Genomic DNA, 8,248 nt, shown 5'->3' with positions numbered 1-8,248 from the left:
GCCCTCAGCAGTGAAAGTGCCAAGTCCTAACCACTGGACTGCCAGGGAATTCCCATCCTACTTGCTTTTTTAAAACAAACAACCTTTCTGACTGTGTGAAACCACATACCAGTCACTTGTTCCAGCACAGATCCACATTTGCTGTTTCTACTGGAATCTTCACTATTTACATATAAAACACTATTCAGAGTTGCAACGTGTATAATACTTCTTTTTATTTTACCGCTTTGAGGATTCTCTGAAAGGCTTCATACAGCTATGAAGATTCAGTGGAAAGAAATAATATAATCATCCCTTAAGTAACCAGAGCTGCTGTTGGAAATTAAAGATGCTCTGTCAAGATTGCAAAATGAACTTCCAATATCTTCAGCATTAGACAAAAAAAAATTGCCCAAGACTACATTGAAGAAATAATGACACCCAAGTTAGAGACTAGGGAATAGTGACTATGTACGTCATCACTGTCTGGTGGGTACCATGCCAACAGGACACCAGAATTAAGTCTGGTATGGTGGTTAATAGAAATTCAAAGGTAATCTAGATTTTTAAAAACTAAATTGGTTTGAGAAATTGCTTTAATTCATGAGCCAGGTAACTTCTCTGATATGATGTCAACAGTCTATATATTATGCTTATACTTCAGGGTTACAATCTAGCCAACACTACATCTTTTAGGAAGATATAATCATGGAACTATCTTTCATAAGGATATGGTTACTCTTAATTTTTTAAATTAAATTATGGATTGAGGGGATTCTGACCTGGGGGAGGTCACATCAATCTTACTTGGAATGTATCCCTGGTCAGTTCCTCTTCATTGTTTTTCGTGATCTTTGTGTCCTTGGGGTCTGACATAATGACTGAACGTAGCAGTTACCCCCAAAGTGCTCAGTGATTATCCACTGAGTGAATAAATGAATACATTGATCAGGCAGCGAGGTATGGTGGAAGGAGCATGTGCATTGGAATCAGACAGACCCGGATTCCAATTCTGCCTCTGCATCTTATTATGCTATTGTGTGACCTTGGGTGAGTTTCTTAAGCTCTCTGATTCTCGGCTTTCTCAAGTGTTTAAAAACAGGAGACGGCCTCAGAAGAATGGCAAAAATGACCCTATCTCACAGAGTTCTGGGTTTTAAAAGAGGGGTCCCTCTGTGGAAGCTCCTGTTAGATGGTTCAGAAATGTTCATCTCTCTTCCCATACTGGGCTTCTCCACTTGGTAGAGATTTTAAGAATATTCAGAGAAGGAGCTAAATCTACCAAGTGGGTTGGACACCAAAAGGGTTAGATTAAAGCAAAATGACTGTCGCAAACCTGAGAATGAGAAACTTTCATTTTTTTCCAAAAAAGTTCTCATCATTATTCAACACATAAAGAAGCAAAATTTGGTGGCTTGCACTTCTCCATTTCATCCAAAGACAGAACACAGAATGTGCTGACACAACAGCCGGGGTCTGCAAACTTTTTCTGTAAAGGACCAGATAATAAATAGTTTTGGCTTTGTGGGTCATATGGTCTCTGCCACAACTATTCAAAAGCAGCATAGACAATATGTAAATGAATAGGCATGGTTGTATTCCAATAAATCTTTATTTACACAGGTTGGCACCAAGCCAGATTTGGCTGCACTGTCTGTATAGTTTGCAGACCCCTGTCCCACAGCAGCAACTTTCAGCTAAATATAAGAATCAAGAAAGGTCTGTCTACTTTGTTTCTGTTTAGCTTTGAGGACAGCACTCATATCCGAGGTGAGCTTCTATCCTTTATATGATACTAAGACGAACAGGAAGAATTTATTTGAGGCCAACTGAATCACTAATATATTTATTTAAAATTTTTATGTAAGAGAATTTGAGCCCTAACTGAGGAATTTCTTTATAACATTCTCAGTTTCAGTGTGGCCCATACATAGGCATGAACCATACATCACATTTTGCAAACATGCTTGTGTATATGTACAGCTTTAACTTTGTGTGCCTATGTGTTTTATTCTGGAATCTTAGGACTGGATATCATTTACTTATTATCTCTTCTTTTTTTGGAGGGCAAGTTTGGTAATTCAAGAGAGATTACACATATTTTTGTACTACAGTCTATCTTTTTCAGACTTAAGCCTAATTTTTCTAGCTTTTGTGCCTAATTATAGGCAGTGTTCTGAGAATGTCATGTCCTATGATACTTGAAATCTTGCCCTGAATCTGCTACTATACTGTAAGGGCTGGAGAATATTTCGGACTTGCCTTTTATTACCATTCCACATTTGAAGATCATTTAGTAGTTTTGCAAATGAGTTTGTTTTTATTGCTATAATACAGAAACAATTATCTGCATCTTGCTTTTTACCACACCGAGTGCCATATTCTTGGGCATCGGGAGGGCCCAGATGGTAAGTTTAGCAGACATCGGAAATAAACTGATTCGTTTAAAAGCAGAAGCTTGTATCCAGGAAAAGTGGTATCGTATCTTTTATATATTCCTGAAATCATGTCTACACACAGCTGACACACAGTTATCTGAACCAGAGCGAGAAGAGTGATTGTATGCATCAATGTCCCCCACAGGAAATCCTTCATTTTATCTTAGGCAAGAGTTTCGACTTCTTCCTTGATTTTTGGTTTTTTGGCCATGCCGCTCGGCTTGCGGGATCTTAGTTCCCTGATCAGGGTTCAAACCTGGGCCCCAGCAGCTGAAAGCAGTGAAAGCGCTGAGTCCTAACCACTGGACCGCCAGGGAATTCCCTGACTTCCTTGTTGAAAGAAGTCTACTGGAGTGAGCGGACTTGGGTCAAATGGGATGAGTCTGCTGAAGCCAACCGAGGCATGCTGACTGACTTCAAGGTCGATAGGAATCACCGGCTGAATGGAATGTGCCGCTGACTGGGTCACTTTGTCAGTACTAGAGGGAAACCAGATTGACCACGATGCGGCCATTTCAAACACCCTGCTTTCCTATCTTCCTGCTGGTAGGGAGGGCAGAATAGTTAGGGCTTGAATCGTGCATTGGCAGTTGACTTAGGGTGAGGAGAGGATGACTGAGTAAGGGCTGCACAGGGGCAGATGGAGCAGTGGATGGAAACAGATGCTGCCCGAGACAAAGCAAGGAATTTGCACTATAGCTGGAGCCCAGGGCATCCCTGGGGGACTGGCAGGAGGTGAGGGTTGAGAGGTAGACAGTGAAACTGAGTCCCCCTAAAACGGAGTTCCCCTGCTAAGTTTCTATCCAAAGCTTTATTCCCTTTCTTCTCCCGCCCCTGTACCCCTCAGGATGGAGGAGTATTAAAGAAAAGGTGGGTGAGGGTAACACTGAGCAGGTCCCTGTGGGCCCTTTCCAGATACAAAAGTCCCCTGGGTCCCCTGTTTCTTGTTTGTAGAAAAAGGCTTTAGTCTCCTAGGCTTTTCCTGAGTTCCAAAGCGGACTCAAGCAGTTACTAATTAGGGACGTGAGGGAATGCAGAAACAAAGGAAAAGCAGTCAAGCAAGAAAAGTAAGGATAGCTTAAACGATAGTTCAATGATAAAACAGAGCCCGGGTTCCTCCTCAAGGAATATACATAACAATCTGATGCATATCTGGTTTTTCTTTTTAACTGAACAACGATTTATTCACAGGAATACATGTAAGTAGAGAAAAATAACAGAAAAGCTAAACAAATGAAATGAAGAGGATCCAAACCAACTTTCACTCTATAGCTTTTTACTTGCACCCTGTGTGCATATATCTAGGGCACAGAGGGCCACCAACATGTGCCAGTACAGTGTAGGAAACCTGCATTACATCCATTAACTTAAACATATCTTTAAGATCATGCTTTGAACAAAAAAAGAAAGCTTAGAAGGCAATGTGTTGAGTGGGAATAAACATTGAAATATAGCAATCATGTCTTCAACTTCTACAGTTGTCTTTATGTGCCAACTAACATTTATGCAGCCTCTTACAGATCCTTTACCATGTAATTTAAGTTTTAGAAGTTTTGATAAAATCACTAGTAGTATATAACCATGCAGAAAGCACATCACACTGACAGCACAGAGGCAAAGATTTTGCACAGGTATATCAGCTTTCCACATTGTGCAGGTTATACACAATACAATATCAATCTTATTCCTAACAGATCCTAAAAAGATATTTCAAGCAGGCCTAGCTGTAAACTACAGTACTTTATATCTATATTCTTAATAAAAATAAAATCCACAAATCTTAAAAAGGAATTTTAAATGCAGGGCTATATTGAATTGGTAAACTGGCGCAACAGAGGTAACTGAATACCAGTCTCACTCTATGTGATGCAAGCATGCTACTTTCCCACTAATTTAAGGTACTTTCAATCACTATGAGCCAGAATGCATGCCTGAACCTTAAACTGCACTTTAAAAATGACGTCTTGGCCGAGAAATTAAATCTAATGAAGTACAACCATCAAATTATATCCACTACATTAATGTCTTAATGCAAAGTCAAGATGTCAATCTTTAGTTTGTTATGTCCAACCCCATTTATTCCTCCCTCCCTGCCCATCCCACAGAGGTAAAAGGAGTGACTCATTTGGCATTTCACAGGGTGCTTCATTGTTTAAATTTGTTTTGTTTATTTTTCCAACTTTTTGGGGTACCTTAAATTGTAACTTCCAAGAACCTGCTTCTACTATGGGTAGGCAAGCTGATTTTAACTCTTACTGGCTTTCATTTGTGTAGTTCTTCATCAGTATGCAAAAACAAATCCCCATCATCTGGGAAATTTTATAAAAACCTTTAAATTAAAAAAAAAACAACTTTACTGTTTTCTAATCCCCATTCTTAGGTTTCCTTCATTGTGCTATAGAATTTTTCCCCTTTCTCATCCCTATGCATCATTTCTTGTTCTTGTTTTGGTACGATTCCCCATAATATTCCAGAATGTATTGTTTTGTGAGTAGATTGAATAACTTTTTCTCTTTTTTTTTGCCTCTTCACATCTAGTGCAGAGTTGTAATTGGAGATAGATTTCCACCCACAAAGGCTCCGGATGTTAAAACATTTCCCAACAGTGACTTAATACAGTGATGGCAACACCTCCCTCCAGCCCCTCCCAGTAGGGCTGGGATTGTACCATATTCCCTACCGGTTTACCCTCCCTCCCTGTAAAGGGTAACATCTTCCCTGGGTGCAGAGGCTCCCTCATAGTCTCCAAGACTGAAGGACCCCTAATTATGGGACTGCAGCGTAAGTGTATGAGATTAAACACCATAAAAAGCTGCAAGACGCTCTTTTAAGGGAAGTGGAAACTGGTCAGAGAAACGCCTCCAATTTTCATCCCCAACTTGATTTTTAAATCCATGAAGGATCTTACAGAACATGTCTTGCAGATCATCTTTTGGATGATGCAAGAGCATCACAAAAAAATATAAAATCTTGGATTACTCCACTGGAATTCACACTGATCATGGTACAAATCCCACAAAATGCTGAATCCTTTTCCTCATTGTCCCTTATGTTTCTCAGAGAGGTGCACCAGGGTCTTATAAACTGCTGTAGCATGGGGGCCACATCTTGAGGACAAACATAACCAAGACGACCAATTGTTATTGCTGTATTCTCTAACAATATCTTTGGCGTGTTGGGTCTGGTACAAAACTGGTGCAACACCATAGGAATATAAGGCTGCATCTCTATACCCATTTGAATGGCGATTTCTCCAATTGCCCATGTGGCATTATTGCAGACTGAAATGAACTCTGGATTTAGGTAGGTTCCCAATATTGGCATGAAATCAGCTATACAAGGCTTAACATGCTGAAAGCAAGCTTTTGTCAGGTCACCTAACAGGGTGAAGGAACTCCGTCTAACATCTGGCATTTTATTCTGCATGCACTGATGCATTAGTGTTAGAGTGTTACTTCGGGCTACTAGCTGTTCAATGTTGCCTCCAAGTCCTTCAGCCAGGCCACTGAGTAAATCAAGAGCCACTATCATAAAATCTTTATCTGGAGCCTCATACTGATCTCGTTGAGCATTGTTCAGCATTGCTTGTGCAAGAGTCTTCTGTACTAGGTTTACACAACGCTGATACACAGGTTCACAGTACGGAAGGAAGCCAGACTGCAGGGCTGTGGCAACTGAAGATAGGCACTCAAGTAAAGGGAAGAGATCTTTATCTTCATCCTTTAACATGTTCCATTTCTGGATCAGTGGAGGCATTAGCATCTGAATATATTCAGGTTTGTTTAAGTGATGTCCTACTGAATCTGCTAACGTTCCTATGGCATCATAAAAAATGAGCAGGTTTTTATGCTGGTATTTACTAAATGCAAAGACCAAGGTATCAAGTATATAAGCAAGGTAAGGAACAAGTTCTGTACAAGCCTCCTCTTCCAGGGTAGCAAAGGCACTGCAGGCAGCTTCTTGTACTCTCTTGTTGCTATCCAGGATACGCTTTAGCAGTTCTGTCATTAATGGCTTCAGGTACGTGTCAGGGGGCTGGCTGACTACCCCGTGTGCATAGCGACTAAGAGTCCAGCACGTTATGGAATGCACAAGAGCCTTTTTATCAGAGAGGCACTGAATAAGGGGAGGAATGAGCTCAGGTCGGTATGGAATCATGCCCAGCATGCAATCTTCAGCAATTGTTCCTAAAACCAAGATGCCTGATTCTTTAACAACCCATTCATGACGACAAAGTAATTCTTTCAAAAGGGGCAAAATATGTGGCAAAAGCTCATCACGATACACATTTGCAAGAACATCTAGGGCAGCCGCAGAACATTTTCTTAGATTCCAGTCAGAAATTGTATCATTATCATCAATTTCATCATCATCATCATCTTCCTCTTCAATTCCATCTTCGTCATGCTGCTGAGCCACTGTCCTTGATCGATGAAAACGTGGCCTTGTATCCTGTTCACTCTCAGGAATTGTTTCATCTTCTTCAACATCACCCTTAAGTAGGATAATATCTATATCTGAGTACTTCATGCCATTCACTAACACAGGAATCAACTTAGGAAGATGCCTTATGAGTACATCTTTGCATATTGGTTGCTGAGCCAAAGTAAGCCAGAATTCGCAGGCTTCTAAAGCCACATTTTCACCTTGATCTTGGGGCCTCTGTAGCATGTACTCAACTATATTATGCAAATGAGGAGGCAGGCGATCCATTCGAACTTCAAGCAACATCACAAGTGCCTGGCACACATTTTTCTGTACCTCTGGTTCTTCATCACCAGCCAATGCAAAGAGATTCTCAATAAAGGAATCAATGTGCAACATCAGAGCTTGAGTTCTACTGATGATAAACTGATTGACACATGCAACAGCATGAGACCTTATTTTTGGACTACTGTGCTTGAAGAACTGTAAAAATTTAGGAATCATGATGTTGAGAGGATGATCTAAAACATCACTATCTAAAATCTCAGCAGAATCTTCACAAATCTTCTGAAGGGCACCAAATGCTCCCTCACAAGTGTTGTAATCTTCATAATCCAACAGGCTACAGAGTTTTGGTAAGAGGTCAGGCCAATTCTGCAGTTCTCCTTGGAGGCTATAGTTGTAATCAAAATGCCTACAGTAGCTCTAATCAGAGCAGAGGAGTCACCAATAATGTTTAAACATTCACTCTTAATAAAGTCTGTTACACCATTTGGGAAATACTGAAAGTGTGCTTTCACTTTATTCTTCAATATGAGACCACTCAATGATCTTGTGGGTTCATCTTCAGATTTTAATTTTGTAAGAACAAGAATCAGGTAGTTGTTAAAGTCTGGATATTGACTGAGTTGTTCCAGTTTCTAGAATGGTTCTCTGGATGGTGGTGTCGGGGGGTTGGGACACCTTCAGCAGCTGCAGGATCTGCTGAAGCCCTTGCTCATCAGGTTTCCACTCATATTCCATCTTGGTTTGCTGCCTGGGGTGCCCTGAAGGAAGTCCGGGTCGGTGAAACCCAGGGGAACTGATCCTAGCAGCTGGGCTGCCAATGTCTGCTGATGCTGCTGCCACGGCCGCCGAGCGCAAGGAACCAACACATATCTTTAAATTGTTCTGCAGAAACTGAGACCAACTACCCAGATGGAGGATGGTGACTATATGCTGACCTCAAGCAAGTAGACCCCAGACGGGTTGAAACCAGAAGGTTGATGATTAAGATTCCTGAAACATCACCCTGTTACCTTACCACCAACTAATCAGAAGAAAGTCCACGAGCTGCAACCCTCATCCCAAATGTTGCCTTTGAAAACCTGTCCCTAAAAGCCATGGAGGTGTTCAGGTCTTTTGAT

General features: G+C 40.9%; 1 pseudogene; it reads right to left on the bottom strand.

Annotated features, from left to right (window-relative positions):
• Window positions 1-5,093: 5,093 nt before the first annotated feature.
• Window positions 5,094-7,871, bottom strand: LOC137773180 (transportin-1 pseudogene; annotated as a pseudogene).
• Window positions 7,872-8,248: the final 377 nt, after the last annotated feature.

This window comes from Eschrichtius robustus, chromosome 12, assembly GCF_028021215.1.
Source record: "Eschrichtius robustus isolate mEscRob2 chromosome 12, mEscRob2.pri, whole genome shotgun sequence".
NCBI lineage: Eukaryota > Metazoa > Chordata > Mammalia > Artiodactyla > Eschrichtiidae > Eschrichtius > Eschrichtius robustus.
The sequence above is the reverse complement of the archived record's forward strand: the minus strand, read 5'-3'. Positions and strand labels throughout refer to the sequence as shown.